This window comes from Carex rostrata, chromosome 18 (genome assembly GCF_964058835.1).
Source record: "Carex rostrata chromosome 18, lpCarRost1.2, whole genome shotgun sequence".
NCBI lineage: Eukaryota > Viridiplantae > Streptophyta > Magnoliopsida > Poales > Cyperaceae > Carex > Carex rostrata.
This window is the reverse complement of record NC_135935.1, coordinates 5,938,196-5,966,190: the sequence shown is the minus strand read 5'-3', so window position 1 is coordinate 5,966,190 and position 27,995 is coordinate 5,938,196. Positions and strand designations below refer to the sequence as shown.

Genomic DNA, 27,995 nt, shown 5'->3' with positions numbered 1-27,995 from the left:
AATAAAATAAAAAGGAATGCAACACAGGGACTTCCTAGGAGGTCACCCATCCTAGTACTACTCCTGCCCAAGCACGCTTAACTGCGGAGTTCCGATGGGATCCGGTGCTTTAGTGCTGGTATGATCGCATCCGTTATAGAATGACTGAAACCTCTACTTAAACGCAAATAACGACTATTTTAATTTAAAAACCGATTTAATTTCATCAAAAATTATCTAACTAATTTAATTTAATTTAATTTAATTTACAAGTTAAAATTCCATAATTCGATAAAACTCCGAGACAACCGCCTCGTGCGCTCATATACAGAATTACGCCATTTGCGGGTGCGACGCGCGGCAACAAAAAATAAAATAAAATAAAATAAAAAGGAATGCAACACAGGGACTTCCCAGGAGGTCACCCATCCTAGTACTACTCCTGCCCAAGCACGCTTAACTGCGGAGTTCCGATGGGATCCGGTGCTTTAGTGCTGGTATGATCGCATCCGTTATAGAATGACTCAAACCTCTACTTAAACGCAAATAACGACTATTTTAATTTAAAAACCGATTTAATTTCATCAAAAATTATCTAACTAATTTAATTTAATTTAATTTAATTTACAAGTTAAAATTCCATAATTCGATAAAACTCCGAGACAACCGCCTCGTGCGCTCATATACAGAATTACGCCATTTGCGGGTGCGACGCGCGGCAACAAAAAATAAAATAAAATAAAATAAAAAGGAATGCAACACAGGGACTTCCCAGGAGGTCACCCATCCTAGTACTACTCCTGCCCAAGCACGCTTAACTGCGGAGTTCCGATGGGATCCGGTGCTTTAGTGCTGGTATGATCGCATCCGTTATAGAATGACTCAAACCTCTACTTAAACGCAAATAACGACTATTTTAATTTAAAAACCGATTTAATTTCATCAAAAATTATCTAACTAATTTAATTTAATTTAATTTAATTTACAAGTTAAAATTCCATAATTCGATAAAACTCCGAGACAACCGCCTCGTGCGCTCATATACAGAATTACGCCATTTGCGGGTGCGACGCGCGGCAACAAAAAATAAAATAAAATAAAATAAAAAGGAATGCAACACAGGGACTTCCCAGGAGGTCACCCATCCTAGTACTACTCCTGCCCAAGCACGCTTAACTGCGGAGTTCCGATGGGATCCGGTGCTTTAGTGCTGGTATGATCGCATCCGTTATAGAATGACTCAAACCTCTACTTAAACGCAAATAACGACTATTTTAATTTAAAAACCGATTTAATTTCATCAAAAATTATCTAACTAATTTAATTTACAAGTTAAAATTCCATAATTCGATAAAACTCCGAGACAACCGCCTCGTGCGCTCATATACAGAATTACGCCATTTGCGGGTGCGACGCGCGGCAACAAAAAATAAAATAAAATAAAATAAAAAGGAATGCAACACAGGGACTTCCCAGGAGGTCACCCATCCTAGTACTACTCCTGCCCAAGCACGCTTAACTGCGGAGTTCCGATGGGATCCGGTGCTTTAGTGCTGGTGTTATCACATTATTAGACCTATCATTTCGACTTGTTTCCATATGAAAATCTATGTTTTGAACCAATAAAAGGTGCCTTTTACATTGAACATCCATAGAATGTGGTACTGCTAAGTTTTGGTTCTTACTTTGCAGGAATCAAGCGAAATTGGGCAAAATCAGGCAATTGGCAGACTTCAGGAAGCTCTGATGCGAGTCGCATTCATCTGGTGCGAGTCGCATCCAAGCCCAAAGCGACCTGCGATGCGACCCTCACTGCTCTCTCTTGAAGACCATCTGATGCGAGTCGCATCCACCTGATGCGAGTCGCATCAACTGTTGCCGCCCAGTTCAAATTAAATCTGACAAGCCCAAAGTCAACTCTGTTGCCTATATAAGGAGGTCCTATGCCAGAATTCGGGAGGCTTTTTTTCCCCCTCTACATTCCAGAACACAAAAAGAGCGAAGATCAAGAGAGAAGAAGGAGATTGGAGCTTGCTTGAAGAAGAGGAGAAGAAGAGAAGATTGCAAGATCCTCTCCAATCCACCTTGGATCTTCGAGCTCCATTATGATCTGCCTATTCTCTCTCTCTTTCATGTTTACTTTTGTTATGCTTGAGTAGATCCCTGTTTCTTAGGGTTAAGATGTAATCTCCAAACCTTTTCTTTGAGTTGAATGATGTTTTGATCTAATGTTGAACTTGTGTGATTGTTGTTTGAGTATTCATTGTTTGCTTGATTGTGATTTCTTGATTGATTCTTGATTGTCTACTGTTAGATGTCTATAGCATCTCTTCTAGTAATTAGGCCTTGATGTATCTTGCAATTGTAATTGAGCACTTGAAGTAGATCTAAGATCAATAGTAACCGAGAGGTGAAATTTCTATTATCGAGAGGTTATAGATACTTCTAGTTAACCAGACAATCAATCTAGGTTAGATACCAGTAGGCGAGAGCCACAGGTCGAAGCCTCGCACAAGAAATCAACTTAGATACGAACTCATGTCAGCTCTGCTCGAGGGCCATGCGACCCGCATCAGAGATGATGCGAGTCGCATCACACAGGTCGCATCAGAGATGATGCGAGTTGTATGATAGGTCCAGAGAAGGAAAAGTTTGGAGATGAAGTCTGAAATCCTAAGAACACATTTTATAATTGATTCAAAACCAAATCTTTTAATCGCTTTCATTTACCTTTAATTGAATTGTCTTTTGAAATTTAGAAATTGAAACAAATCAAACCCAATTCTTCAAACTTCTAGTACCTAACTTGGATTTGTGAAAGTCTAGAATTGAGTTTAACCGTCCCTGAGGATCGATACCTTATTTTACTACACGGATAGGATTGTACACTTGCAATCCTAGACGTGAGTGGATTCAAGGTTTAAAACAAGTACAATTAGTTGTATTTGGAACTTTGTAAGCACACTCTGAGAAGCGAACAAGTTTTGGCGCCGTTGCCGGGGACGGCTATCAATTCCTTTCTAGATTTACACTTTTCTTAGTTAATCTAGATTTTAGTTTGTATCTTTTCTTTTGCTTTACTTCTTTATCACTAAAAAAAAAAAAAAAAAAACTGGCTTTCATCCCCCCTACTGCAGGTAAATACAAGCTGACTTACCAACTGAGGAGCAGAGGACCACTCTTCGACGAAACACCTCCAGAAGACACAGTCCCTGCTCAGACATCGACTGAAGCGACCCGCACAGAGGTTGACGCGACTCGCATCACAACCGAAGCGACTCGCATCACAACCGAAGCGACTCGCATCACAGAGACAATGTCAGAACATCCGAGCAGGGAGGACAGGGATGCAGAAAGAAATAGAGAGCGAGAAGACTTGACTGACCAGTCTGACGACGACATGGATGTCTTCATGCCAAGGACCTTGCGAGAGTTCAATGTACCAAGGGCTGGAGATGTGAGAGGTGCAATCCGGCTGCCGCGCATTCCAGGACAACAACCCAACTTCAATCCGGGAGTTGTCAACATGGTGCAGCAGAACACCTTTCATGGACTCGACCACGAAGACCCGCACTCTCATCTCCAAACATTCCTCGAGTGCATCACGACCATCAAAACCAACGGTGAGAATGCTGATTACACCAAGCTTGCTCTATTTCCTTTCACTCTTAGGGACAAAGCAAAGAAATGGTTAGGATCTTTACCTAGGGACTCAGTTTTGACTTGGAGGGAATTGTCCAAATTGTTTCTGACCAGATTTTTCCCTCATAAACGAACTGCCAAGGTAAGACATGACCTGACCAGCTTTAGTCAAATTTTTGATGAACCCCTGAATGAGGCATGGGAAAGGTTTAGAGAATTGCAATACTCTTGTCCACACCACGGTATACCGGACTGGCTCTTGATCCAAACGTTTTATGACGGCTTGAACGAAAGCACTCGTGCTTACGTCGACGCTGTTGCTGGAGGCGCGCTGATGTCAAGGGAGCCTTTAGAGGCTATGAACTTGATAGACAGCATGGCGCAGAACCAGCAATGGTCCGGCCGTGACAACTCACGACGACGAGGAGGCCAAGGAGGTAGCCAAGGAGGTGGCAAGTACGAGGTGGATCACATCACGGCTCTCACCGCTAAGATGGACGCCATGCAGAGAGCGATGGACAAGCTCAGCGTCAAAGCAGTTGAACAGCAACCCCAAGCATGCGTCATGTGTGGTGATGAGAGACATGCTTACGAGCAATGTCCATTGGTGCAAGCTGATGAGGAGAGCGAGCAGGTCAATTCCATCAACAATGAACCTTCCTTTTTCCCAAAACCTCCCTTCAACCGATCCTACTCCAAGGATCCAATGGAACAACAGAATTGGAATAGGAATCAAAACAACCCTGCGCCTTTCAACAATGCTCCCAGGCCCCCTTTCACCAACCCCACCAACAACAATAACTCCTTCATCAATCCATCATCCGGCAGCAACTGGAACAATTCTTCTGGAGGAGGCAACAACAGAAACTTCTACCAGAACGCCTCCTTCCCCAATCAGAACAACCGAGCACCTCAAGCTGGCCCTTCCAAACCATATGTGCCTCCCTATGCGACGAACTTCACACACGAGCAAGGGAAGATGAACCAGATGATGTGGGAGCAAATGCAATCAATGGCAACTCAAATGGCCACCCAAAGCAAATTGTTGGAGCAACTGAGTCATATCGTCACTTCCAGCCAACCTCAACCTGGCAAACTGCCAGCGCAGCCAGAACCAAACCCCAGAGGAGAAGCTAAGGCGATCACACTGAGGAGTGGGACTCAGTACGATGAATCAGCTTTCCCAACTGATCAGATTCTAACCGATGCGACTGGCACCACCATTGATGCAACTGGCACCATCCCTGATGCGACTGGCATCAACTCTGATGCGACCTGCACCACCACAGTGCGACTCGCATCGACTCCAGAAGAACCTCTGGATGCGACTCGCATTGGTACAGTGCGACCCGCATCAAAGGAATCTGACAAGTCTGACAGAGAGAAAGGGAAAGGAGTTGAAAAACCTTACAGACCACCTGTACCCTTTCCCCGACGATTAGCTGAGAACAAGTTGAACGCACAATTCGCGAAATTCACTGAGGTGATCAAAGGCCTGCAAATCACGATCCCGTTCACCGATGCCTTGACTCAAATGCCCTCCTATGCCAAGTTCCTGAAAGATATTCTATCCAATAAGCGAAGCTTGGGGGGAAATGAAACGGTGAAGTTGACAGAACAATGCAGTGCCATTCTGAAGAACGACCTACCTCCCAAATTGGACGATCCAGGTAAGTTCTCCATTCCTTGCATCATAGGAAAGGCGACAATCAGGAAAGCTCTCTGCGATCTAGGAGCAAGCGTGAGTCTCATGCCACGCACGATCTATGAGCGAATGGGGGTAGGTGAGCTCAGACCAACGCGAATGTCATTACAACTAGCAGACTCCTCGGTACGACTACCACTTGGCATTGTGGAAGATGTACCAGTTCAAGTCGGTAAGTATTTCGTACCTGTCGATTTTGTTGTCATGGAGATGGAAGAGGATAAGGAAGTCCCCATCATCTTGGGACGACCTTTCCTCAGAACGGCAGGTGCAATCATCGACGTCTCTCAGGGAACGCTGACCATGAACTTTGGAGGAGAGAAAGTGTGTTTTCAAATCGACCACGCCATGAAGTATCCTTCAACCGAATCTTGTTTCCGAGTAGATGTGATCGAAGAATGTTTAACGGATTTGGTAGAAGACTACCTTCTTGAGCGGACCAATGAGAGTATGAACGAGCATTTCGAATTTCTGTCTGAAATGCAAGTTGAAATAACGAATTCGGAAGTATGTGGAGCGGATGTGAAAGCAGCTGACTTTGGGGAGACTGGATGCGACCCGCATCAACCCCATGCGAGTCGCATCCCAAGGTCTGGAGAATTTGGAGCTAATGGAGGCGACTCAAGTACACCTGATGCGACTCGCAAGGAGTGTGATGCGACTCGCAAGGAGCATGATGCGACTTGCATCAAAGCCCAGACAGAGAAACCCACTCTTGAGCTCAAGCCTCTACCAGCCAACCTCAGGTACGAGTACCTTGGACCAGATCAATCTCTCCCCGTTATAGTAAACGCCGAATTGAATCCCGAACAAACCGCCAAGCTTTTGGAGAAATTGACACTTCATCGAGGGGCGATTGGGTATTCGATCAACGACTTGAAGGGGATCAGCCCGTCCATCTGCTCACACCGAATCTTCTTGGAGGATGATCACAAGCCATCTGTTGAGCACCAAAGACGGCTCAATCCGAACCTGAAAGAGGTAGTCAAGAAAGAAATTCTCAAGCTTCTAGACGCCGGTATTATATACCCTATCTCTGACAGTAGATGGGTGAGCCCAGTCCACGTGGTGCCAAAGAAAGGAGGGGCAACGGTGGTGAGAAATGCGAAGAATGAACTGGTCCAAACCCGTGTGGTGACGGGACATCGCATGTGCATCGACTACAGGAAGCTGAACGCAGCCACACGCAAGGACCATTTCCCTCTGCCATTCGTTGACCAACTCCTCGAACGACTTGCAGATCACTCCTATTTCTGCTATCTGGATGGTTACTCTGGTTTCTTCCAGATACCGATTCACCCACAAGACCAAGAAATGACCACTTTTACCTGTCCCTACGGTACGTACGCGTACCGTAGGATGCCATTTGGTCTGTGCAATGCACCAGCAACCTTTCAAAGAGCCATGATGGCCATCTTTTCAGACTTCATTGAGAAAGAGGTTGAAATTTTTATGGATGACTTCTCGGTGTATGGAACATGCTTCGACACTTGTCTGACCAACCTGTGCAAGATCTTGCAGAGATGTGAGGAAGTCCATCTCATTCTGAACTGGGAGAAATGCCACTTCATGGTCCAGTCAGGAGTCGTCCTTGGACATGTCGTGACCTCAAAAGGCATCGAAGTCGACAAGGCCAAGATCGAAGTGATCGAGAAACTAGAGATTCCGACGAGCGTCAAAGGAGTTCGAAGCTTTCTTGGACATGCTGGATTCTACCGTCGGTTCATCAAGGATTTTTCCAAGATTGCTAAGCCATTGACCAATCTGCTCATCAAGGAGTCTGACTTTGTCTTCACTGAAGAATGCGTCAAATCTTTTCACAGCTTGAAGGAGTCTCTCATCTCAGCACCTATCCTGCAACCACCTGACTGGTCTCTTCCCTTTGAGATCATGTGCGATGCGAGCGACTACGCAGTAGGAGCTGTTCTTGGGCAGAGGAAGGGATCGATGCCATGTGCCATCTACTACGCTAGCAAGGTGCTAGACCCTGCCCAGATGAATTACACGACTACCGAGAAAGAACTTCTTGCTGTTGTGTTTGCTCTTGACAAGTTCAGGTCGTATCTGGTTGGTTCGAAGATCATCATCTACACCGACCATGCCGCGCTCAGGTACTTGTTGAAAAAGCAGGACGCAAAGCCTCGACTGATAAGATGGATTCTTCTCCTGCAAGAATTCGATCTTGAAATCAGAGACAAGAAAGGGGTCGAAAACACCGTAGCCGACCATCTCTCCAGACTCCGTTTGGATGACGAGAGTTCTGCCGACTTGCCAATCGATGATTCCTTTCCCGACGAGCAGCTCTTCTCCGCTTCAACTCTGGCTCACCTTGATGCGACTCGCATGGAGTGTCTTGCGACTCGCATCCTTCATGATGAGACTCGCATGGGAGTCAATGCGACCCGCTTGAGCAGGTATCCAGACCCTTGGTATGCAGACATGGCCAATTACCTTGCCTCTGGGATCCTCCCAAACGCCATGACTTACCAGCAGAGGAAAAAGCTAAAATCTGACGCAAAATTCTATTTCTGGGACGATCCCTTTCTTTTCAAGTTAGGGATCGACAGCCTCCTCCGACGCTGTGTACCACATGAAGAGACACGTTCCATTCTCGAGCACTGCCATTCATCCGCCTATGGCGGACATGCCTCGTTCTCCAAAACGGCCGCCAAGGTTTTACAATGTGGTTTCTTCTGGCCATCTATCTTTAAGGACGCGAAAACCTTGGTGATGTCATGTGACAAGTGTCAACGCACTGGGAACATCACTAATCGCAATGAGATGCCTCTCAACTCCATTCTTGAGGTCGAAGTCTTCGACGTGTGGGGCATAGATTTCATGGGACCATTTCCAGCTTCATGTGGAAATGAGTACATTCTAGTTGCGGTTGACTACGTTTCAAAATGGGTCGAGGCAGTGGCCTGTCGAAGAGCTGACTCAGGCGCGGTGAAGCGATTATTCAATGATGTCATCTTTCCTCGTTTTGGAGTGCCAAGAGCTGTCATCAGCGATGGAGGGAAGCATTTCATAAACCGTCAATTCAACAATCTCCTGCAGCGACATGGAGTGACGCACAAGGTCTCCACCTCTTACCATCCTCAGTCGAACGGCCAAGCTGAAATCTCCAACAGGGAAATCAAATCTATCTTGGAGAAGACCGTGGCAAGAACAAGGAAGGATTGGTCTTTGAAATTGAGTGACGCGCTTTGGGCCTACCGTACAGCATTCAAAACACCGATTGGGATGAGCCCTTTCAAGCTGGTGTATGGAAAGCCGTGTCATCTGCCAGTTGAGATTGAGCACAAAGCGTTCTGGGCCACTCGTGCTATCAACATGGACTTGTTAGCAGCTGGAGAGAAGCGTATCCTCGATTTGCACGAATTGGAAGAGATGCGTCAGCACTCATACGAGAATGCGAGGATCTACAAAGACAAAACCAAACGAATTCATGACAAGCGCATCATGTCTCGCGACTTCAAGGAAGGCGATCTGGTCCTCTTGTTCAATTCCAGGTTACGACTCTTTCCTGGGAAATTGAAAACCAGATGGTCAGGTCCGTTTGTGGTACGAAGGGTGCACCATTTCGGCGCAATTGAAATTGGGAATGACACATGTGGGGATTTCAAAGTGAACGGTCAGCGTCTCAAGCACTATGTGGCAGATCATGATTATCAGGAGCGGGTTGTTCAAGACCTCTCTGATCCCGTCTCACCGGAGGATTAGCACAAAGAAAGTCGAGCTTGAGACCTGAAACAAGCGCTTCTTGGGAGGCAACCCAAGCCTTTTCAGTTTACTTTTAGTTAGATTAGTTAGCTATTTTTCCTTTCTACCGAAAAGAATTACCAACTTCCACTTGATGCGACTCGCATCATCTCCGATGCGACTTGCATCACTCGATGCGACTCGCATCCCACATGATACGACTCGCATCAATGCGAACAGACGCAGCATCAGAAGGGGTGCGCCCAAACGACGCGAGTCTCACCATATAACCCTCACCCGCACCTCTCCTGTTCCTTTCTTCTTCCTCTGCCCAGCGAACCCCACCTCTCCTTCTTCTTGTTCTTCTTCGTTGCGACTCGAATCACCTCCGTGCGAGCCTCAACGAAACCCTCCACCGAAACCCTAAACCCTTCTTCTCCTACCCGTCGGTCTTCACCACCTCTTCACCGATCAACTCTCCATCCACCCCTGCCGAAACACCTACTCCTCACCCTTTTCTCCATCGCCCTCTCCACTCACGATCAAAACCCTCTCCTTCCTTCTTTTTCCGCCTCTGCTGGATCGTCCCTGCCACCAGGTACCAGTCAGTGCGACTCGCATCACTAGAATGACTCAAACCTCTACTTAAACGCAAATAACGACTATTTTAATTTAAAAACCGATTTAATTTCATCAAAAATTATCTAACTAATTTAATTTACAAGTTAAAATTCCATAATTCGATAAAACTCCGAGACAACCGCCTCGTGCGCTCATATACAGAATTACGCCATTTGCGGGTGCGACGCGCGGCAACAAAAAATAAAATAAAATAAAATAAAAAGGAATGCAACACAGGGACTTCCCAGGAGGTCACCCATCCTAGTACTACTCCTGCCCAAGCACGCTTAACTGCGGAGTTCCGATGGGATCCGGTGCTTTAGTGCTGGTATGATCGCATCCGTTATAGAATGACTCAAACCTCTACTTAAACGCAAATAACGACTATTTTAATTTAAAAACCGATTTAATTTCATCAAAAATTATCTAACTAATTTAATTTAATTTAATTTAATTTACAAGTTAAAATTCCATAATTCGATAAAACTCCGAGACAACCGCCTCGTGCGCTCATATACAGAATTACGCCATTTGCGGGTGCGACGCGCGGCAACAAAAAATAAAATAAAATAAAATAAAAAGGAATGCAACACAGGGACTTCCCAGGAGGTCACCCATCCTAGTACTACTCCTGCCCAAGCACGCTTAACTGCGGAGTTCCGATGGGATCCGGTGCTTTAGTGCTGGTATGATCGCATCCGTTATAGAATGACTCAAACCTCTACTTAAACGCAAATAACGACTATTTTAATTTAAAAACCGATTTAATTTCATCAAAAATTATCTAACTAATTTAATTTACAAGTTAAAATTCCATAATTCGATAAAACTCCGAGACAACCGCCTCGTGCGCTCATATACAGAATTACGCCATTTGCGGGTGCGACGCGCGGCAACAAAAAATAAAATAAAATAAAATAAAAAGGAATGCAACACAGGGACTTCCCAGGAGGTCACCCATCCTAGTACTACTCTTGCCCAAGCACGCTTAACTGCGGAGTTCCGATGGGATCCGGTGCTTTAGTGCTGGTATGATCGCATCCGTTATAGAATGACTCAAACCTCTACTTAAACGCAAATAACGACTATTTTAATTTAAAAACCGATTTAATTTCATCAAAAATTATCTAACTAATTTAATTTACAAGTTAAAATTCCATAATTCGATAAAACTCCGAGACAACCGCCTCGTGCGCTCATATACAGAATTACGCCATTTGCGGGTGCGACGCGCGGCAACAAAAAATAAAATAAAATAAAATAAAAAGGAATGCAACACAGGGACTTCCCAGGAGGTCACCCATCCTAGTACTACTCCTGCCCAAGCACGCTTAACTGCGGAGTTCCGATGGGATCCGGTGCTTTAGTGCTGGTATGATCGCATCCGTTATAGAATGACTCAAACCTCTACTTAAACGCAAATAACGACTATTTTAATTTAAAAACCGATTTAATTTCATCAAAAATTATCTAACTAATTTAATTTAATTTAATTTAATTTACAAGTTAAAATTCCATAATTCGATAAAACTCCGAGACAACCGCCTCGTGCGCTCATATACAGAATTACGCCATTTGCGGGTGCGACGCGCGGCAACAAAAAATAAAATAAAATAAAATAAAAAGGAATGCAACACAGGGACTTCCCAGGAGGTCACCCATCCTAGTACTACTCCTGCCCAAGCACGCTTAACTGCGGAGTTCCGATGGGATCCGGTGCTTTAGTGCTGGTATGATCGCATCCGTTATAGAATGACTCAAACCTCTACTTAAACGCAAATAACGACTATTTTAATTTAAAAACCGATTTAATTTCATCAAAAATTATCTAACTAATTTAATTTAATTTAATTTAATTTACAAGTTAAAATTCCATAATTCGATAAAACTCCGAGACAACCGCCTCGTGCGCTCATATACAGAATTACGCCATTTGCGGGTGCGACGCGCGGCAACAAAAAATAAAATAAAATAAAATAAAAAGGAATGCAACACAGGGACTTCCCAGGAGGTCACCCATCCTAGTACTACTCCTGCCCAAGCACGCTTAACTGCGGAGTTCCGATGGGATCCGGTGCTTTAGTGCTGGTATGATCGCATCCGTTATAGAATGACTCAAACCTCTACTTAAACGCAAATAACGACTATTTTAATTTAAAAACCGATTTAATTTCATCAAAAATTATCTAACTAATTTAATTTAATTTAATTTAATTTACAAGTTAAAATTCCATAAATCGATAAAACTCCGAGACAACCGCCTCGTGCGCTCATATACAGAATTACGCCATTTGCGGGTGCGACGCGCGGCAACAAAAAATAAAATAAAATAAAATAAAAAGGAATGCAACACAGGGACTTCCTAGGAGGTCACCCATCCTAGTACTACTCCTGCCCAAGCACGCTTAACTGCGGAGTTCCGATGGGATCCGGTGCTTTAGTGCTGGTATGATCGCATCCGTTATAGAATGACTCAAACCTCTACTTCAACGCAAATAACGACTATTTTAATTTAAAAACCGATTTAATTTCATCAAAAATTATCTAACTAATTTAATTTAATTTAATTTAATTTACAAGTTAAAATTCCATAATTCGATAAAACTCCGAGACAACCGCCTCGTGCGCTCATATACAGAATTACGCCATTTGCGGGTGCGACGCGCGGCAACAAAAAATAAAATAAAATAAAATAAAAAGGAATGCAACACAGGGACTTCCCAGGAGGTCACCCATCCTAGTACTACTCCTGCCCAAGCACGCTTAACTGCGGAGTTCCGATGGGATCCGGTGCTTTAGTGCTGGTATGATCGCATCCGTTATAGAATGACTCAAACCTCTACTTAAACGCAAATAACGACTATTTTAATTTAAAAACCGATTTAATTTCATCAAAAATTATCTAACTAATTTAATTTAATTTAATTTAATTTACAAGTTAAAATTCCATAATTCGATAAAACTCCGAGACAACCGCCTCGTGCGCTCATATACAGAATTACGCCATTTGCGGGTGCGACGCGCGGCAACAAAAAATAAAATAAAATAAAATAAAAAGGAATGCAACACAGGGACTTCCCAGGAGGTCACCCATCCTAGTACTACTCCTGCCCAAGCACGCTTAACTGCGGAGTTCCGATGGGATCCGGTGCTTTAGTGCTGGTATGATCGCATCCGTTATAGAATGACTCAAACCTCTACTTAAACGCAAATAACGACTATTTTAATTTAAAAACCGATTTAATTTCATCAAAAATTATCTAACTAATTTAATTTAATTTAATTTAATTTACAAGTTAAAATTCCATAATTCGATAAAACTCCGAGACAACCGCCTCGTGCGCTCATATACAGAATTACGCCATTTGCGGGTGCGACGCGCGGCAACAAAAAATAAAATAAAATAAAATAAAAAGGAATGCAACACAGGGACTTCCCAGGAGGTCACCCATCCTAGTACTACTCCTGCCCAAGCACGCTTAACTGCGGAGTTCCGATGGGATCCGGTGCTTTAGTGCTGGTATGATCGCATCCGTTATAGAATGACTCAAACCTCTACTTAAACGCAAATAACGACTATTTTAATTTAAAAACCGATTTAATTTCATCAAAAATTATCTAACTAATTTAATTTAATTTAATTTAATTTACAAGTTAAAATTCCATAAATCGATAAAACTCCGAGACAACCGCCTCGTGCGCTCATATACAGAATTACGCCATTTGCGGGTGCGACGCGCGGCAACAAAAAATAAAATAAAATAAAATAAAAAGGAATGCAACACAGGGACTTCCCAGGAGGTCACCCATCCTAGTACTACTCCTGCCCAAGCACGCTTAACTGCGGAGTTCCGATGGGATCCGGTGCTTTAGTGCTGGTATGATCGCATCCGTTATAGAATGACTCAAACCTCTACTTAAACGCAAATAACGACTATTTTAATTTAAAAACCGATTTAATTTCATCAAAAATTATCTAACTAATTTAATTTAATTTAATTTAATTTACAAGTTAAAATTCCATAATTCGATAAAACTCCGAGACAACCGCCTCGTGCGCTCATATACAGAATTACGCCATTTGCGGGTGCGACGCGCGGCAACAAAAAATAAAATAAAATAAAATAAAAAGGAATGCAACACAGGGACTTCCCAGGAGGTCACCCATCCTAGTACTACTCCTGCCCAAGCACGCTTAACTGCGGAGTTCCGATGGGATCCGGTGCTTTAGTGCTGGTATGATCGCATCCGTTATAGAATGACTCAAACCTCTACTTAAACGCAAATAACGACTATTTTAATTTAAAAACCGATTTAATTTCATCAAAAATTATCTAACTAATTTAATTTAATTTAATTTAATTTACAAGTTAAAATTCCATAATTCGATAAAACTCCGAGACAACCGCCTCGTGCGCTCATATACAGAATTACGCCATTTGCGGGTGCGACGCGCGGCAACAAAAAATAAAATAAAATAAAATAAAAAGGAATGCAACACAGGGACTTCCCAGGAGGTCACCCATCCTAGTACTACTCCTGCCCAAGCACGCTTAACTGCGGAGTTCCGATGGGATCCGGTGCTTTAGTGCTGGTATGATCGCATCCGTTATAGAATGACTCAAACCTCTACTTAAACGCAAATAACGACTATTTTAATTTAAAAACCGATTTAATTTCATCAAAAATTATCTAACTAATTTAATTTAATTTAATTTAATTTACAAGTTAAAATTCCATAAATCGATAAAACTCCGAGACAACCGCCTCGTGCGCTCATATACAGAATTACGCCATTTGCGGGTGCGACGCGCGGCAACAAAAAATAAAATAAAATAAAATAAAAAGGAATGCAACACAGGGACTTCCCAGGAGGTCACCCATCCTAGTACTACTCCTGCCCAAGCACGCTTAACTGCGGAGTTCCGATGGGATCCGGTGCTTTAGTGCTGGTATGATCGCATCCGTTATAGAATGACTCAAACCTCTACTTAAACGCAAATAACGACTATTTTAATTTAAAAACCGATTTAATTTCATCAAAAATTATCTAACTAATTTAATTTAATTTAATTTAATTTACAAGTTAAAATTCCATAAATCGATAAAACTCCGAGACAACCGCCTCGTGCGCTCATATACAGAATTACGCCATTTGCGGGTGCGACGCGCGGCAACAAAAAATAAAATAAAATAAAATAAAAAGGAATGCAACACAGGGACTTCCCAGGAGGTCACCCATCCTAGTACTACTCCTGCCCAAGCACGCTTAACTGCGGAGTTCCGATGGGATCCGGTGCTTTAGTGCTGGTATGATCGCATCCGTTATAGAATGACTCAAACCTCTACTTAAACGCAAATAACGACTATTTTAATTTAAAAACCGATTTAATTTCATCAAAAATTATCTAACTAATTTAATTTAATTTAATTTAATTTACAAGTTAAAATTCCATAATTCGATAAAACTCCGAGACAACCGCCTCGTGCGCTCATATACAGAATTACGCCATTTGCGGGTGCGACGCGCGGCAACAAAAAATAAAATAAAATAAAATAAAAAGGAATGCAACACAGGGACTTCCCAGGAGGTCACCCATCCTAGTACTACTCCTGCCCAAGCACGCTTAACTGCGGAGTTCCGATGGGATCCGGTGCTTTAGTGCTGGTATGATCGCATCCGTTATAGAATGACTCAAACCTCTACTTAAACGCAAATAACGACTATTTTAATTTAAAAACCGATTTAATTTCATCAAAAATTATCTAACTAATTTAATTTAATTTAATTTAATTTACAAGTTAAAATTCCATAATTCGATAAAACTCCGAGACAACCGCCTCGTGCGCTCATATACAGAATTACGCCATTTGCGGGTGCGACGCGCGGCAACAAAAAATAAAATAAAATAAAATAAAAAGGAATGCAACACAGGGACTTCCCAGGAGGTCACCCATCCTAGTACTACTCCTGCCCAAGCACGCTTAACTGCGGAGTTCCGATGGGATCCGGTGCTTTAGTGCTGGTATGATCGCATCCGTTATAGAATGACTCAAACCTCTACTTAAACGCAAATAACGACTATTTTAATTTAAAAACCGATTTAATTTCATCAAAAATTATCTAACTAATTTAATTTAATTTAATTTAATTTACAAGTTAAAATTCCATAAATCGATAAAACTCCGAGACAACCGCCTCGTGCGCTCATATACAGAATTACGCCATTTGCGGGTGCGACGCGCGGCAACAAAAAATAAAATAAAATAAAATAAAAAGGAATGCAACACAGGGACTTCCCAGGAGGTCACCCATCCTAGTACTACTCCTGCCCAAGCACGCTTAACTGCGGAGTTCCGATGGGATCCGGTGCTTTAGTGCTGGTATGATCGCATCCGTTATAGAATGACTCAAACCTCTACTTAAACGCAAATAACGACTATTTTAATTTAAAAACCGATTTAATTTCATCAAAAATTATCTAACTAATTTAATTTAATTTAATTTAATTTACAAGTTAAAATTCCATAATTCGATAAAACTCCGAGACAACCGCCTCGTGCGCTCATATACAGAATTACGCCATTTGCGGGTGCGACGCGCGGCAACAAAAAATAAAATAAAATAAAATAAAAAGGAATGCAACACAGGGACTTCCCAGGAGGTCACCCATCCTAGTACTACTCCTGCCCAAGCACGCTTAACTGCGGAGTTCCGATGGGATCCGGTGCTTTAGTGCTGGTATGATCGCATCCGTTATAGAATGACTCAAACCTCTACTTAAACGCAAATAACGACTATTTTAATTTAAAAACCGATTTAATTTCATCAAAAATTATCTAACTAATTTAATTTAATTTAATTTAATTTACAAGTTAAAATTCCATAATTCGATAAAACTCCGAGACAACCGCCTCGTGCGCTCATATACAGAATTACGCCATTTGCGGGTGCGACGCGCGGCAACAAAAAATAAAATAAAATAAAATAAAAAGGAATGCAACACAGGGACTTCCCAGGAGGTCACCCATCCTAGTACTACTCCTGCCCAAGCACGCTTAACTGCGGAGTTCCGATGGGATCCGGTGCTTTAGTGCTGGTATGATCGCATCCGTTATAGAATGACTCAAACCTCTACTTAAACGCAAATAACGACTATTTTAATTTAAAAACCGATTTAATTTCATCAAAAATTATCTAACTAATTTAATTTAATTTAATTTAATTTACAAGTTAAAATTCCATAAATCGATAAAACTCCGAGACAACCGCCTCGTGCGCTCATATACAGAATTACGCCATTTGCGGGTGCGACGCGCGGCAACAAAAAATAAAATAAAATAAAATAAAAAGGAATGCAACACAGGGACTTCCCAGGAGGTCACCCATCCTAGTACTACTCCTGCCCAAGCACGCTTAACTGCGGAGTTCCGATGGGATCCGGTGCTTTAGTGCTGGTATGATCGCATCCGTTATAGAATGACTCAAACCTCTACTTAAACGCAAATAACGACTATTTTAATTTAAAAACCGATTTAATTTCATCAAAAATTATCTAACTAATTTAATTTAATTTAATTTACAAGTTAAAATTCCATAATTCGATAAAACTCCGAGACAACCGCCTCGTGCGCTCATATACAGAATTACGCCATTTGCGGGTGCGACGCGCGGCAACAAAAAATAAAATAAAATAAAATAAAAAGGAATGCAACACAGGGACTTCCCAGGAGGTCACCCATCCTAGTACTACTCCTGCCCAAGCACGCTTAACTGCGGAGTTCCGATGGGATCCGGTGCTTTAGTGCTGGTATGATCGCATCCGTTATAGAATGACTCAAACCTCTACTTAAACGCAAATAACGACTATTTTAATTTAAAAACCGATTTAATTTCATCAAAAATTATCTAACTAATTTAATTTAATTTAATTTAATTTACAAGTTAAAATTCCATAATTCGATAAAACTCCGAGACAACCGCCTCGTGCGCTCATATACAGAATTACGCCATTTGCGGGTGCGACGCGCGGCAACAAAAAATAAAATAAAATAAAATAAAAAGGAATGCAACACAGGGACTTCCCAGGAGGTCACCCATCCTAGTACTACTCCTGCCCAAGCACGCTTAACTGCGGAGTTCCGATGGGATCCGGTGCTTTAGTGCTGGTATGATCGCATCCGTTATAGAATGACTCAAACCTCTACTTAAACGCAAATAACGACTATTTTAATTTAAAAACCGATTTAATTTCATCAAAAATTATCTAACTAATTTAATTTAATTTAATTTAATTTACAAGTTAAAATTCCATAATTCGATAAAACTCCGAGACAACCGCCTCGTGCGCTCATATACAGAATTACGCCATTTGCGGGTGCGACGCGCGGCAACAAAAAATAAAATAAAATAAAATAAAAAGGAATGCAACACAGGGACTTCCCAGGAGGTCACCCATCCTAGTACTACTCCTGCCCAAGCACGCTTAACTGCGGAGTTCCGATGGGATCCGGTGCTTTAGTGCTGGTATGATCGCATCCGTTATAGAATGACTCAAACCTCTACTTAAACGCAAATAACGACTATTTTAATTTAAAAACCGATTTAATTTCATCAAAAATTATCTAACTAATTTAATTTAATTTAATTTAATTTACAAGTTAAAATTCCATAAATCGATAAAACTCCGAGACAACCGCCTCGTGCGCTCATATACAGAATTACGCCATTTGCGGGTGCGACGCGCGGCAACAAAAAATAAAATAAAATAAAATAAAAAGGAATGCAACACAGGGACTTCCCAGGAGGTCACCCATCCTAGTACTACTCCTGCCCAAGCACGCTTAACTGCGGAGTTCCGATGGGATCCGGTGCTTTAGTGCTGGTATGATCGCATCCGTTATAGAATGACTCAAACCTCTACTTAAACGCAAATAACGACTATTTTAATTTAAAAACCGATTTAATTTCATCAAAAATTATCTAACTAATTTAATTTAATTTAATTTAATTTACAAGTTAAAATTCCATAATTCGATAAAACTCCGAGACAACCGCCTCGTGCGCTCATATACAGAATTACGCCATTTGCGGGTGCGACGCGCAGCAACAAAAAATAAAATAAAATAAAATAAAAAGGAATGCAACACAGGGACTTCCCAGGAGGTCACCCATCCTAGTACTACTCCTGCCCAAGCACGCTTAACTGCGGAGTTCCGATGGGATCCGGTGCTTTAGTGCTGGTATGATCGCATCCGTTATAGAATGACTCAAACCTCTACTTAAACGCAAATAACGACTATTTTAATTTAAAAACCGATTTAATTTCATCAAAAATTATCTAACTAATTTAATTTAATTTAATTTAATTTACAAGTTAAAATTCCATAATTCGATAAAACTCCGAGACAACCGCCTCGTGCGCTCATATACAGAATTACGCCATTTGCGGGTGCGACGCGCGGCAACAAAAAATAAAATAAAATAAAATAAAAAGGAATGCAACACAGGGACTTCCCAGGAGGTCACCCATCCTAGTACTACTCCTGCCCAAGCACGCTTAACTGCGGAGTTCCGATGGGATCCGGTGCTTTAGTGCTGGTATGATCGCATCCGTTATAGAATGACTCAAACCTCTACTTAAACGCAAATAACGACTATTTTAATTTAAAAACCGATTTAATTTCATCAAAAATTATCTAACTAATTTAATTTAATTTAATTTAATTTACAAGTTAAAATTCCATAAATCGATAAAACTCCGAGACAACCGCCTCGTGCGCTCATATACAGAATTACGCCATTTGCGGGTGCGACGCGCGGCAACAAAAAATAAAATAAAATAAAATAAAAAGGAATGCAACACAGGGACTTCCCAGGAGGTCACCCATCCTAGTACTACTCCTGCCCAAGCACGCTTAACTGCGGAGTTCCGATGGGATCCGGTGCTTTAGTGCTGGTATGATCGCATCCGTTATAGAATGACTCAAACCTCTACTTAAACGCAAATAACGACTATTTTAATTTAAAAACCGATTTAATTTCATCAAAAATTATCTAACTAATTTAATTTAATTTAATTTAATTTACAAGTTAAAATTCCATAATTCGATAAAACTCCGAGACAACCGCCTCGTGCGCTCATATACAGAATTACGCCATTTGCGGGTGCGACGCGCGGCAACAAAAAATAAAATAAAATAAAATAAAAAGGAATGCAACACAGGGACTTCCCAGGAGGTCACCCATCCTAGTACTACTCCTGCCCAAGCACGCTTAACTGCGGAGTTCCGATGGGATCCGGTGCTTTAGTGCTGGTATGATCGCATCCGTTATAGAATGACTCAAACCTCTACTTAAACGCAAATAACGACTATTTTAATTTAAAAACCGATTTAATTTCATCAAAAATTATCTAACTAATTTAATTTAATTTAATTTAATTTACAAGTTAAAATTCCATAATTCGATAAAACTCCGAGACAACCGCCTCGTGCGCTCATATACAGAATTACGCCATTTGCGGGTGCGACGCGCGGCAACAAAAAATAAAATAAAATAAAATAAAAAGGAATGCAACACAGGGACTTCCCAGGAGGTCACCCATCCTAGTACTACTCCTGCCCAAGCACGCTTAACTGCGGAGTTCCGATGGGATCCGGTGCTTTAGTGCTGGTATGATCGCATCCGTTATAGAATGACTCAAACCTCTACTTAAACGCAAATAACGACTATTTTAATTTAAAAACCGATTTAATTTCATCAAAAATTATCTAACTAATTTAATTTAATTTAATTTAATTTACAAGTTAAAATTCCATAATTCGATAAAACTCCGAGACAACCGCCTCGTGCGCTCATATACAGAATTACGCCATTTGCGGGTGCGACGCGCGGCAACAAAAAATAAAATAAAATAAAATAAAAAGGAATGCAACACAGGGACTTCCCAGGAGGTCACCCATCCTAGTACTACTCCTGCCCAAGCACGCTTAACTGCGGAGTTCCGATGGGATCCGGTGCTTTAGTGCTGGTATGATCGCATCCGTTATAGAATGACTCAAACCTCTACTTAAACGCAAATAACGACTATTTTAATTTAAAAACCGATTTAATTTCATCAAAAATTATCTAACTAATTTAATTTAATTTAATTTAATTTACAAGTTAAAATTCCATAATTCGATAAAACTCCGAGACAACCGCCTCGTGCGCTCATATACAGAATTACGCCTTTTGCGGGTGCGACGCGCGGCAACAAAAAATAAAATAAAATAAAATAAAAAGGAATGCAACACAGGGACTTCCCAGGAGGTCACCCATCCTAGTACTACTCCTGCCCAAGCACGCTTAACTGCGGAGTTCCGATGGGATCCGGTGCTTTAGTGCTGGTATGATCGCATCCGTTATAGAATGACTCAAACCTCTACTTAAACGCAAATAACGACTATTTTAATTTAAAAACCGATTTAATTTCATCAAAAATTATCTAACTAATTTAATTTAATTTAATTTAATTTACAAGTTAAAATTCCATAATTCGATAAAACTCCGAGACAACCGCCTCGTGCGCTCATATACAGAATTACGCCATTTGCGGGTGCGACGCGCGGCAACAAAAAATAAAATAAAATAAAATAAAAAGGAATGCAACACAGGGACTTCCCAGGAGGTCACCCATCCTAGTACTACTCCTGCTCAAGCACGCTTAACTGCGGAGTTCCGATGGGATCCGGTGCTTTAGTGCTGGTATGATCGCATCCGTTATAGAATGACTCAAACCTCTACTTAAACGCAAATAACGACTATTTTAATTTAAAAACCGATTTAATTTCATCAAAAATTATCTAACTAATTTAATTTAATTTAATTTAATTTACAAGTTAAAATTCCATAATTCGATAAAACTCCGAGACAACCGCCTCGTGCGCTCATATACAGAATTACGCCATTTGCGGGTGCGACGCGCGGCAACAAAAAATAAAATAAAATAAAAAAAAAAGGAATGCAACACAGGGACTTCCCAGGAGGTCACCCATCCTAGTACTACTCCTGCCCAAGCACGCTTAACTGCGGAGTTCCGATGGGATCCGGTGCTTTAGTGCTGGTATGATCGCATCCGTTATAGAATGACTCAAACCTCTACTTAAACGCAAATAACGACTATTTTAATTTAAAAACCGATTTAATTTCATCAAAAATTATCTAACTAATTTAATTTAATTTAATTTAATTTACAAGTTAAAATTCCATAATTCGATAAAACTCCGAGACAACCGCCTCGTGCGCTCATATACAGAATTACGCCATTTGCGGGTGCGACGCGCGGCAACAAAAAATAAAATAAAATAAAATAAAAAGGAATGCAACACAGGGACTTCCCAGGAGGTCACCCATCCTAGTACTACTCCTGCCCAAGCACGCTTAACTGCGGAGTTCCGATGGGATCCGGTGCTTTAGTGCTGGTATGATCGCATCCGTTATAGAATGACTCAAACCTCTACTTAAACGCAAATAACGACTATTTTAATTTAAAAACCGATTTAATTTCATCAAAAATTATCTAACTAATTTAATTTAATTTAATTTAATTTACAAGTTAAAATTCCATAATTCGATAAAACTCCGAGACAACCGCCTCGTGCGCTCATATACAGAATTACGCCATTTGCGGGTGCGACGCGCGGCAACAAAAAATAAAATAAAATAAAATAAAAAGGAATGCAACACAGGGACTTCCCAGGAGGTCACCCATCCTAGTACTACTCCTGCCCAAGCACGCTTAACTGCGGAGTTCCGATGGGATCCGGTGCTTTAGTGCTGGTATGATCGCATCCGTTATAGAATGACTCAAACCTCTACTTAAACGCAAATAACGACTATTTTAATTTAAAAACCGATTTAATTTCATCAAAAATTATCTAACTAATTTAATTTAATTTAATTTAATTTACAAGTTAAAATTCCATAATTCGATAAAACTCCGAGACAACCGCCTCGTGCGCTCATATACAGAATTACGCCATTTGCGGGTGCGACGCGCGGCAACAAAAAATAAAAAAAAATAAAATAAAAAGGAATGCAACACAGGGACTTCCCAGGAGGTCACCCATCCTAGTACTACTCCTGCCCAAGCACGCTTAACTGCGGAGTTCCGATGGGATCCGGTGCTTTAGTGCTGGTATGATCGCATCCGTTATAGAATGACTCAAACCTCTACTTAAACGCAAATAACGACTATTTTAATTTAAAAACCGATTTAATTTCATCAAAAATTATCTAACTAATTTAATTTAATTTAATTTAATTTACAAGTTAAAATTCCATAATTCGATAAAACTCCGAGACAACCGCCTCGTGCGCTCATATACAGAATTACGCCATTTGCGGGTGCGACGCGCGGCAACAAAAAATAAAATAAAATAAAATAAAAAGGAATGCAACACAGGGACTTCCCAGGAGGTCACCCATCCTAGTACTACTCCTGCCCAAGCACGCTTAACTGCGGAGTTCCGATGGGATCCGGTGCTTTAGTGCTGGTATGATCGCATCCGTTATAGAATGACTCAAACCTCTACTTAAACGCAAATAACGACTATTTTAATTTAAAAACCGATTTAATTTCATCAAAAATTATCTAACTAATTTAATTTAATTTAATTTAATTTACAAGTTAAAATTCCATAATTCGATAAAACTCCGAGACAACCGCCTCGTGCGCTCATATACAGAATTACGCCATTTGCGGGTGCGACGCGCGGCAACAAAAAATAAAATAAAATAAAATAAAAAGGAATGCAACACAGGGACTTCCCAGGAGGTCACCCATCCTAGTACTACTCCTGCCCAAGCACGCTTAACTGCGGAGTTCCGATGGGATCCGGTGCTTTAGTGCTGGTATGATCGCATCCGTTATAGAATGACTCAAACCTCTACTTAAACGCAAATAACGACTATTTTAATTTAAAAACCGATTTAATTTCATCAAAAATTATCTAACTAATTTAATTTAATTTAATTTAATTTACAAGTTAAAATTCCATAATTCGATAAAACTCCGAGACAACCGCCTCGTGCGCTCATATACAGAATTACGCCATTTGCGGGTGCGACGCGCGGCAACAAAAAATAAAATAAAATAAAATAAAAAGGAATGCAACACAGGGACTTCCCAGGAGGTCACCCATCCTAGTACTACTCCTGCCCAAGCACGCTTAACTGCGGAGTTCCGATGGGATCCGGTGCTTTAGTGCTGGTATGATCGCATCCGTTATAGAATGACTCAAACCTCTACTTAAACGCAAATAACGACTATTTTAATTTAAAAACCGATTTAATTTCATCAAAAATTATCTAACTAATTTAATTTAATTTAATTTAATTTACAAGTTAAAATTCCATAATTCGATAAAACTCCGAGACAACCGCCTCGTGCGCTCATATACAGAATTACGCCATTTGCGGGTGCGACGCGCGGCAACAAAAAATAAAATAAAATAAAATAAAAAGGAATGCAACACAGGGACTTCCCAGGAGGTCACCCATCCTAGTACTACTCCTGCCCAAGCACGCTTAACTGCGGAGTTCCGATGGGATCCGGTGCTTTAGTGCTGGTATGATCGCATCCGTTATAGAATGACTCAAACCTCTACTTAAACGCAAATAACGACTATTTTAATTTAAAAACCGATTTAATTTCATCAAAAATTATCTAACTAATTTAATTTAATTTAATTTAATTTACAAGTTAAAATTCCATAATTCGATAAAACTCCGAGACAACCGCCTCGTGCGCTCATATACAGAATTACGCCATTTGCGGGTGCGACGCGCGGCAACAAAAAATAAAATAAAATAAAATAAAAAGGAATGCAACACAGGGACTTCCCAGGAGGTCACCCATCCTAGTACTACTCCTGCCCAAGCACGCTTAACTGCGGAGTTCCGATGGGATCCGGTGCTTTAGTGCTGGTATGATCGCATCCGTTATAGAATGACTCAAACCTCTACTTAAACGCAAATAACGACTATTTTAATTTAAAAACCGATTTAATTTCATCAAAAATTATCTAACTAATTTAATTTAATTTAATTTAATTTACAAGTTAAAATTCCATAATTCGATAAAACTCCGAGACAACCGCCTCGTGCGCTCATATACAGAATTACGCCATTTGCGGGTGCGACGCGCGGCAACAAAAAATAAAATAAAATAAAATAAAAAGGAATGCAACACAGGGACTTCCCAGGAGGTCACCCTTCCTAGTACTACTCCTGCCCAAGCACGCTTAACTGCGGAGTTCCGATGGGATCCGGTGCTTTAGTGCTGGTATGATCGCATCCGTTATAGAATGACTCAAACCTCTACTTAAACGCAAATAACGACTATTTTAATTTAAAAACCGATTTAATTTCATCAAAAATTATCTAACTAATTTAATTTAATTTAATTTAACTTACAAGTTAAAATTCCATAATTCGATAAAACTCCGAGACAACCGCCTCGTGCGCTCATATACAGAATTACGCCATTTGCGGGTGCGACGCGCGGCAACAAAAAATAAAATAAAATAAAATAAAAAGGAATGCAACACAGGGACTTCCCAGGAGGTCACCCATCCTAGTACTACTCCTGCCCAAGCACGCTTAACTGCGGAGTTCCGATGGGATCCGGTGCTTTAGTGCTGGTATGATCGCATCCGTTATAGAATGACTCAAACCTCTACTTAAACGCAAATAACGACTATTTTAATTTAAAAACCGATTTAATTTCATCAAAAATTATCTAACTAATTTAATTTAATTTAATTTAATTTACAAGTTAAAATTCCATAATTCGATAAAACTCCGAGACAACCGCCTCGTGCGCTCATATACAGAATTACGCTATTTGCGGGTGCGACGCGCGGCAACAAAAAATAAAATAAAATAAAATAAAAAGGAATGCAACACAGGGACTTCCCAGGAGGTCACCCATCCTAGTACTACTCCTGCCCAAGCACGCTTAACTGCGGAGTTCCGATGGGATCCGGTGCTTTAGTGCTGGTATGATCGCATCCGTTATAGAATGACTCAAACCTCTACTTAAACGCAAATAACGACTATTTTAATTTAAAAACCGATTTAATTTCATCAAAAATTATCTAACTAATTTAATTTAATTTAATTTAATTTACAAGTTAAAATTCCATAATTCGATAAAACTCCGAGACAACCGCCTCGTGCGCTCATATACAGAATTACGCCATTTGCGGGTGCGACGCGCGGCAACAAAAAATAAAAAAAAATAAAATAAAAAGGAATGCAACACAAGGACTTCCCAGGAGGTCACCCATCCTAGTACTACTCCTGCCCAAGCACGCTTAACTGCGGAGTTCCGATGGGATCCGGTGCTTTAGTGCTGGTATGATCGCATCAGTTATAGAATGACTCAAACCTCTACTTAAACGCAAATAACGACTATTTTAATTTAAAAACCGATTTAATTTCATCAAAAATTATCTAACTAATTTAATTTAATTTAATTTAATTTACAAGTTAAAATTCCATAATTCGATAAAACTCCGAGACAACCGCCTCGTGCGCTCATATACAGAATTACGCCATTTGCGGGTGCGACGCGCGGCAACAAAAAATAAAATAAAATAAAATAAAAAGGAATGCAACACAGAGACTTCCCAGGAGGTCACCCATCCTAGTACTACTCCTGCCCAAGCACGCTTAACTGCGGAGTTCCGATGGGATCCGGTGCTTTAGTGCTGGTATGATCGCATCCGTTATAGAATGACTCAAACCTCTACTTAAACGCAAATAACGACTATTTTAATTTAAAAACCGATTTAATTTCATCAAAAATTATCTAACTAATTTAATTTAATTTAATTTAATTTACAAGTTAAAATTCCATAATTCGATAAAACTCCGAGACAACCGCCTCGTGCGCTCATATACAGAATTACGCCATTTGCGGGTGCGACGCGCGGCAACAAAAAATAAAATAAAATAAAATAAAAAGGAATGCAACACAGGGACTTCCCAGGAGGTCACCCATCCTAGTACTACTCCTGCCCAAGCACGCTTAACTGCGGAGTTCCGATGGGATCCGGTGCTTTAGTGCTGGTATGATCGCATCCGTTATAGAATGACTCAAACCTCTACTTAAACGCAAATAACGACTATTTTAATTTAAAAACCGATTTAATTTCATCAAAAATTATCTAACTAATTTAATTTAATTTAATTTAATTTACAAGTTAAAATTCCATAATTCGATAAAACTCCGAGACAACCGCCTCGTGCGCTCATATACAGAATTACGCCATTTGCGGGTGCGACGCGCGGCAACAAAAAATAAAATAAAATAAAATAAAAAGGAATGCAACACAGGGACTTCCCAGGAGGTCACCCATCCTAGTACTACTCCTGCCCAAGCACGCTTAACTGCGGAGTTCCGATGGGATCCGGTGCTTTAGTGCTGGTATGATCGCATCCGTTATAGAATGACTCAAACCTCTACTTAAACGCAAATAACGACTATTTTAATTTAAAAACCGATTTAATTTCATCAAAAATTATCTAACTAATTTAATTTAATTTAATTTAATTTACAAGTTAAAATTCCATAATTCGATAAAACTCCGAGACAACCGCCTCGTGCGCTCATATACAGAATTACGCCATTTGCGGGTGCGACGCGCGGCAACAAAAAATAAAATAAAATAAAATAAAAAGGAATGCAACACAGGGACTTCCCAGGAGGTCACCCATCCTAGTACTACTCCTGCCCAAGCACGCTTAACTGCGGAGTTCCGATGGGATCCGGTGCTTTAGTGCTGGTATGATCGCATCCGTTATAGAATGACTCAAACCTCTACTTAAACGCAAATAACGACTATTTTAATTTAAAAACCGATTTAATTTCATCAAAAATTATCTAACTAATTTAATTTAATTTAATTTAATTTACAAGTTAAAATTCCATAATTCGATAAAACTCCGAGACAACCGCCTCGTGCGCTCATATACAGAATTACGCTATTTGCGGGTGCGACGCGCGGCAACAAAAAATAAAATAAAATAAAATAAAAAGGAATGCAACACAGGGACTTCCCAGGAGGTCACCCATCCTAGTACTACTCCTGCCCAAGCACGCTTAACTGCGGAGTTCCGATGGGATCCGGTGCTTTAGTGCTGGTATGATCGCATCCGTTATAGAATGACTCAAACCTCTACTTAAACGCAAATAACGACTATTTTAATTTAAAAACCGATTTAATTTCATCAAAAATTATCTAACTAATTTAATTTAATTTAATTTAATTTACAAGTTAAAATTCCATAATTCGA

General features: G+C 40.6%; 56 non-coding genes across 56 annotated transcripts; all 56 read right to left on the bottom strand.

Annotated features, from left to right (window-relative positions):
- Positions 1 to 13: 13 nt before the first annotated feature.
- On the bottom strand, positions 14 to 132 carry LOC144570479 (5S ribosomal RNA). The gene has a single exon (XR_013516743.1). It is a non-coding gene; the product is annotated as a 5S ribosomal RNA (ribosomal RNA).
- A 239-nt stretch (positions 133 to 371) lies between these two features.
- LOC144571183 (5S ribosomal RNA) lies at positions 372 to 490 on the bottom strand. The gene has a single exon (XR_013517392.1). It is a non-coding gene; the product is annotated as a 5S ribosomal RNA (ribosomal RNA).
- Positions 491 to 729: 239 nt separating this feature from the next.
- LOC144571182 (5S ribosomal RNA) lies at positions 730 to 848 on the bottom strand. Its single transcript, XR_013517391.1, has one exon. It is a non-coding gene; the product is annotated as a 5S ribosomal RNA (ribosomal RNA).
- A 239-nt stretch (positions 849 to 1,087) lies between these two features.
- LOC144571181 (5S ribosomal RNA) lies at positions 1,088 to 1,206 on the bottom strand. The gene has a single exon (XR_013517390.1). It is a non-coding gene; the product is annotated as a 5S ribosomal RNA (ribosomal RNA).
- Positions 1,207 to 1,430: 224 nt separating this feature from the next.
- On the bottom strand, positions 1,431 to 1,549 carry LOC144570745 (5S ribosomal RNA). The gene has a single exon (XR_013516998.1). It is a non-coding gene; the product is annotated as a 5S ribosomal RNA (ribosomal RNA).
- Positions 1,550 to 9,872: 8,323 nt separating this feature from the next.
- On the bottom strand, positions 9,873 to 9,991 carry LOC144571180 (5S ribosomal RNA). Its single transcript, XR_013517389.1, has one exon. It is a non-coding gene; the product is annotated as a 5S ribosomal RNA (ribosomal RNA).
- Positions 9,992 to 10,230: 239 nt separating this feature from the next.
- On the bottom strand, positions 10,231 to 10,349 carry LOC144571178 (5S ribosomal RNA). Its single transcript, XR_013517388.1, has one exon. It is a non-coding gene; the product is annotated as a 5S ribosomal RNA (ribosomal RNA).
- A 224-nt stretch (positions 10,350 to 10,573) lies between these two features.
- LOC144570195 (5S ribosomal RNA) lies at positions 10,574 to 10,692 on the bottom strand. Its single transcript, XR_013516460.1, has one exon. It is a non-coding gene; the product is annotated as a 5S ribosomal RNA (ribosomal RNA).
- Positions 10,693 to 10,916: 224 nt separating this feature from the next.
- Positions 10,917 to 11,035, bottom strand: LOC144571177 (5S ribosomal RNA). Its single transcript, XR_013517387.1, has one exon. It is a non-coding gene; the product is annotated as a 5S ribosomal RNA (ribosomal RNA).
- A 239-nt stretch (positions 11,036 to 11,274) lies between these two features.
- Positions 11,275 to 11,393, bottom strand: LOC144571176 (5S ribosomal RNA). The gene has a single exon (XR_013517386.1). It is a non-coding gene; the product is annotated as a 5S ribosomal RNA (ribosomal RNA).
- A 239-nt stretch (positions 11,394 to 11,632) lies between these two features.
- LOC144571175 (5S ribosomal RNA) lies at positions 11,633 to 11,751 on the bottom strand. The gene has a single exon (XR_013517385.1). It is a non-coding gene; the product is annotated as a 5S ribosomal RNA (ribosomal RNA).
- Positions 11,752 to 11,990: 239 nt separating this feature from the next.
- LOC144570478 (5S ribosomal RNA) lies at positions 11,991 to 12,109 on the bottom strand. Its single transcript, XR_013516742.1, has one exon. It is a non-coding gene; the product is annotated as a 5S ribosomal RNA (ribosomal RNA).
- Positions 12,110 to 12,348: 239 nt separating this feature from the next.
- Positions 12,349 to 12,467, bottom strand: LOC144571174 (5S ribosomal RNA). The gene has a single exon (XR_013517384.1). It is a non-coding gene; the product is annotated as a 5S ribosomal RNA (ribosomal RNA).
- A 239-nt stretch (positions 12,468 to 12,706) lies between these two features.
- On the bottom strand, positions 12,707 to 12,825 carry LOC144571172 (5S ribosomal RNA). The gene has a single exon (XR_013517382.1). It is a non-coding gene; the product is annotated as a 5S ribosomal RNA (ribosomal RNA).
- A 239-nt stretch (positions 12,826 to 13,064) lies between these two features.
- LOC144571171 (5S ribosomal RNA) lies at positions 13,065 to 13,183 on the bottom strand. The gene has a single exon (XR_013517381.1). It is a non-coding gene; the product is annotated as a 5S ribosomal RNA (ribosomal RNA).
- A 239-nt stretch (positions 13,184 to 13,422) lies between these two features.
- Positions 13,423 to 13,541, bottom strand: LOC144571170 (5S ribosomal RNA). Its single transcript, XR_013517380.1, has one exon. It is a non-coding gene; the product is annotated as a 5S ribosomal RNA (ribosomal RNA).
- A 239-nt stretch (positions 13,542 to 13,780) lies between these two features.
- Positions 13,781 to 13,899, bottom strand: LOC144571169 (5S ribosomal RNA). Its single transcript, XR_013517379.1, has one exon. It is a non-coding gene; the product is annotated as a 5S ribosomal RNA (ribosomal RNA).
- Positions 13,900 to 14,138: 239 nt separating this feature from the next.
- On the bottom strand, positions 14,139 to 14,257 carry LOC144571167 (5S ribosomal RNA). Its single transcript, XR_013517378.1, has one exon. It is a non-coding gene; the product is annotated as a 5S ribosomal RNA (ribosomal RNA).
- Positions 14,258 to 14,496: 239 nt separating this feature from the next.
- Positions 14,497 to 14,615, bottom strand: LOC144571166 (5S ribosomal RNA). Its single transcript, XR_013517377.1, has one exon. It is a non-coding gene; the product is annotated as a 5S ribosomal RNA (ribosomal RNA).
- A 239-nt stretch (positions 14,616 to 14,854) lies between these two features.
- Positions 14,855 to 14,973, bottom strand: LOC144571165 (5S ribosomal RNA). The gene has a single exon (XR_013517376.1). It is a non-coding gene; the product is annotated as a 5S ribosomal RNA (ribosomal RNA).
- A 239-nt stretch (positions 14,974 to 15,212) lies between these two features.
- LOC144571164 (5S ribosomal RNA) lies at positions 15,213 to 15,331 on the bottom strand. The gene has a single exon (XR_013517375.1). It is a non-coding gene; the product is annotated as a 5S ribosomal RNA (ribosomal RNA).
- Positions 15,332 to 15,570: 239 nt separating this feature from the next.
- Positions 15,571 to 15,689, bottom strand: LOC144571163 (5S ribosomal RNA). Its single transcript, XR_013517374.1, has one exon. It is a non-coding gene; the product is annotated as a 5S ribosomal RNA (ribosomal RNA).
- Positions 15,690 to 15,928: 239 nt separating this feature from the next.
- On the bottom strand, positions 15,929 to 16,047 carry LOC144571161 (5S ribosomal RNA). The gene has a single exon (XR_013517373.1). It is a non-coding gene; the product is annotated as a 5S ribosomal RNA (ribosomal RNA).
- A 239-nt stretch (positions 16,048 to 16,286) lies between these two features.
- Positions 16,287 to 16,405, bottom strand: LOC144571159 (5S ribosomal RNA). Its single transcript, XR_013517371.1, has one exon. It is a non-coding gene; the product is annotated as a 5S ribosomal RNA (ribosomal RNA).
- Positions 16,406 to 16,644: 239 nt separating this feature from the next.
- On the bottom strand, positions 16,645 to 16,763 carry LOC144571158 (5S ribosomal RNA). Its single transcript, XR_013517370.1, has one exon. It is a non-coding gene; the product is annotated as a 5S ribosomal RNA (ribosomal RNA).
- A 239-nt stretch (positions 16,764 to 17,002) lies between these two features.
- Positions 17,003 to 17,121, bottom strand: LOC144571157 (5S ribosomal RNA). The gene has a single exon (XR_013517369.1). It is a non-coding gene; the product is annotated as a 5S ribosomal RNA (ribosomal RNA).
- A 234-nt stretch (positions 17,122 to 17,355) lies between these two features.
- Positions 17,356 to 17,474, bottom strand: LOC144571156 (5S ribosomal RNA). Its single transcript, XR_013517368.1, has one exon. It is a non-coding gene; the product is annotated as a 5S ribosomal RNA (ribosomal RNA).
- A 239-nt stretch (positions 17,475 to 17,713) lies between these two features.
- On the bottom strand, positions 17,714 to 17,832 carry LOC144571155 (5S ribosomal RNA). The gene has a single exon (XR_013517367.1). It is a non-coding gene; the product is annotated as a 5S ribosomal RNA (ribosomal RNA).
- A 239-nt stretch (positions 17,833 to 18,071) lies between these two features.
- Positions 18,072 to 18,190, bottom strand: LOC144571154 (5S ribosomal RNA). The gene has a single exon (XR_013517366.1). It is a non-coding gene; the product is annotated as a 5S ribosomal RNA (ribosomal RNA).
- Positions 18,191 to 18,429: 239 nt separating this feature from the next.
- LOC144571153 (5S ribosomal RNA) lies at positions 18,430 to 18,548 on the bottom strand. The gene has a single exon (XR_013517365.1). It is a non-coding gene; the product is annotated as a 5S ribosomal RNA (ribosomal RNA).
- Positions 18,549 to 18,787: 239 nt separating this feature from the next.
- Positions 18,788 to 18,906, bottom strand: LOC144571152 (5S ribosomal RNA). The gene has a single exon (XR_013517364.1). It is a non-coding gene; the product is annotated as a 5S ribosomal RNA (ribosomal RNA).
- Positions 18,907 to 19,145: 239 nt separating this feature from the next.
- LOC144571151 (5S ribosomal RNA) lies at positions 19,146 to 19,264 on the bottom strand. The gene has a single exon (XR_013517363.1). It is a non-coding gene; the product is annotated as a 5S ribosomal RNA (ribosomal RNA).
- A 239-nt stretch (positions 19,265 to 19,503) lies between these two features.
- On the bottom strand, positions 19,504 to 19,622 carry LOC144571150 (5S ribosomal RNA). The gene has a single exon (XR_013517362.1). It is a non-coding gene; the product is annotated as a 5S ribosomal RNA (ribosomal RNA).
- A 239-nt stretch (positions 19,623 to 19,861) lies between these two features.
- Positions 19,862 to 19,980, bottom strand: LOC144571148 (5S ribosomal RNA). Its single transcript, XR_013517360.1, has one exon. It is a non-coding gene; the product is annotated as a 5S ribosomal RNA (ribosomal RNA).
- A 239-nt stretch (positions 19,981 to 20,219) lies between these two features.
- On the bottom strand, positions 20,220 to 20,338 carry LOC144571147 (5S ribosomal RNA). Its single transcript, XR_013517359.1, has one exon. It is a non-coding gene; the product is annotated as a 5S ribosomal RNA (ribosomal RNA).
- Positions 20,339 to 20,577: 239 nt separating this feature from the next.
- LOC144571145 (5S ribosomal RNA) lies at positions 20,578 to 20,696 on the bottom strand. Its single transcript, XR_013517358.1, has one exon. It is a non-coding gene; the product is annotated as a 5S ribosomal RNA (ribosomal RNA).
- Positions 20,697 to 20,935: 239 nt separating this feature from the next.
- On the bottom strand, positions 20,936 to 21,054 carry LOC144571144 (5S ribosomal RNA). Its single transcript, XR_013517357.1, has one exon. It is a non-coding gene; the product is annotated as a 5S ribosomal RNA (ribosomal RNA).
- Positions 21,055 to 21,293: 239 nt separating this feature from the next.
- LOC144570663 (5S ribosomal RNA) lies at positions 21,294 to 21,412 on the bottom strand. The gene has a single exon (XR_013516921.1). It is a non-coding gene; the product is annotated as a 5S ribosomal RNA (ribosomal RNA).
- Positions 21,413 to 21,651: 239 nt separating this feature from the next.
- Positions 21,652 to 21,770, bottom strand: LOC144571143 (5S ribosomal RNA). Its single transcript, XR_013517356.1, has one exon. It is a non-coding gene; the product is annotated as a 5S ribosomal RNA (ribosomal RNA).
- A 239-nt stretch (positions 21,771 to 22,009) lies between these two features.
- LOC144571142 (5S ribosomal RNA) lies at positions 22,010 to 22,128 on the bottom strand. The gene has a single exon (XR_013517355.1). It is a non-coding gene; the product is annotated as a 5S ribosomal RNA (ribosomal RNA).
- Positions 22,129 to 22,367: 239 nt separating this feature from the next.
- On the bottom strand, positions 22,368 to 22,486 carry LOC144571141 (5S ribosomal RNA). The gene has a single exon (XR_013517354.1). It is a non-coding gene; the product is annotated as a 5S ribosomal RNA (ribosomal RNA).
- A 239-nt stretch (positions 22,487 to 22,725) lies between these two features.
- On the bottom strand, positions 22,726 to 22,844 carry LOC144571140 (5S ribosomal RNA). The gene has a single exon (XR_013517353.1). It is a non-coding gene; the product is annotated as a 5S ribosomal RNA (ribosomal RNA).
- Positions 22,845 to 23,083: 239 nt separating this feature from the next.
- LOC144571139 (5S ribosomal RNA) lies at positions 23,084 to 23,202 on the bottom strand. Its single transcript, XR_013517352.1, has one exon. It is a non-coding gene; the product is annotated as a 5S ribosomal RNA (ribosomal RNA).
- A 239-nt stretch (positions 23,203 to 23,441) lies between these two features.
- On the bottom strand, positions 23,442 to 23,560 carry LOC144571138 (5S ribosomal RNA). Its single transcript, XR_013517351.1, has one exon. It is a non-coding gene; the product is annotated as a 5S ribosomal RNA (ribosomal RNA).
- Positions 23,561 to 23,799: 239 nt separating this feature from the next.
- LOC144571136 (5S ribosomal RNA) lies at positions 23,800 to 23,918 on the bottom strand. Its single transcript, XR_013517349.1, has one exon. It is a non-coding gene; the product is annotated as a 5S ribosomal RNA (ribosomal RNA).
- Positions 23,919 to 24,157: 239 nt separating this feature from the next.
- LOC144571135 (5S ribosomal RNA) lies at positions 24,158 to 24,276 on the bottom strand. Its single transcript, XR_013517348.1, has one exon. It is a non-coding gene; the product is annotated as a 5S ribosomal RNA (ribosomal RNA).
- Positions 24,277 to 24,515: 239 nt separating this feature from the next.
- LOC144571134 (5S ribosomal RNA) lies at positions 24,516 to 24,634 on the bottom strand. The gene has a single exon (XR_013517347.1). It is a non-coding gene; the product is annotated as a 5S ribosomal RNA (ribosomal RNA).
- A 239-nt stretch (positions 24,635 to 24,873) lies between these two features.
- LOC144570557 (5S ribosomal RNA) lies at positions 24,874 to 24,992 on the bottom strand. The gene has a single exon (XR_013516819.1). It is a non-coding gene; the product is annotated as a 5S ribosomal RNA (ribosomal RNA).
- A 239-nt stretch (positions 24,993 to 25,231) lies between these two features.
- LOC144571133 (5S ribosomal RNA) lies at positions 25,232 to 25,350 on the bottom strand. Its single transcript, XR_013517346.1, has one exon. It is a non-coding gene; the product is annotated as a 5S ribosomal RNA (ribosomal RNA).
- A 239-nt stretch (positions 25,351 to 25,589) lies between these two features.
- On the bottom strand, positions 25,590 to 25,708 carry LOC144571132 (5S ribosomal RNA). The gene has a single exon (XR_013517345.1). It is a non-coding gene; the product is annotated as a 5S ribosomal RNA (ribosomal RNA).
- Positions 25,709 to 25,947: 239 nt separating this feature from the next.
- On the bottom strand, positions 25,948 to 26,066 carry LOC144570445 (5S ribosomal RNA). The gene has a single exon (XR_013516710.1). It is a non-coding gene; the product is annotated as a 5S ribosomal RNA (ribosomal RNA).
- Positions 26,067 to 26,305: 239 nt separating this feature from the next.
- On the bottom strand, positions 26,306 to 26,424 carry LOC144570525 (5S ribosomal RNA). Its single transcript, XR_013516788.1, has one exon. It is a non-coding gene; the product is annotated as a 5S ribosomal RNA (ribosomal RNA).
- A 239-nt stretch (positions 26,425 to 26,663) lies between these two features.
- LOC144571131 (5S ribosomal RNA) lies at positions 26,664 to 26,782 on the bottom strand. Its single transcript, XR_013517344.1, has one exon. It is a non-coding gene; the product is annotated as a 5S ribosomal RNA (ribosomal RNA).
- A 239-nt stretch (positions 26,783 to 27,021) lies between these two features.
- On the bottom strand, positions 27,022 to 27,140 carry LOC144571129 (5S ribosomal RNA). The gene has a single exon (XR_013517343.1). It is a non-coding gene; the product is annotated as a 5S ribosomal RNA (ribosomal RNA).
- A 239-nt stretch (positions 27,141 to 27,379) lies between these two features.
- On the bottom strand, positions 27,380 to 27,498 carry LOC144571128 (5S ribosomal RNA). Its single transcript, XR_013517342.1, has one exon. It is a non-coding gene; the product is annotated as a 5S ribosomal RNA (ribosomal RNA).
- Positions 27,499 to 27,737: 239 nt separating this feature from the next.
- On the bottom strand, positions 27,738 to 27,856 carry LOC144571127 (5S ribosomal RNA). The gene has a single exon (XR_013517341.1). It is a non-coding gene; the product is annotated as a 5S ribosomal RNA (ribosomal RNA).
- Between the last annotated feature and the right edge of the window lie 139 nt (positions 27,857 to 27,995).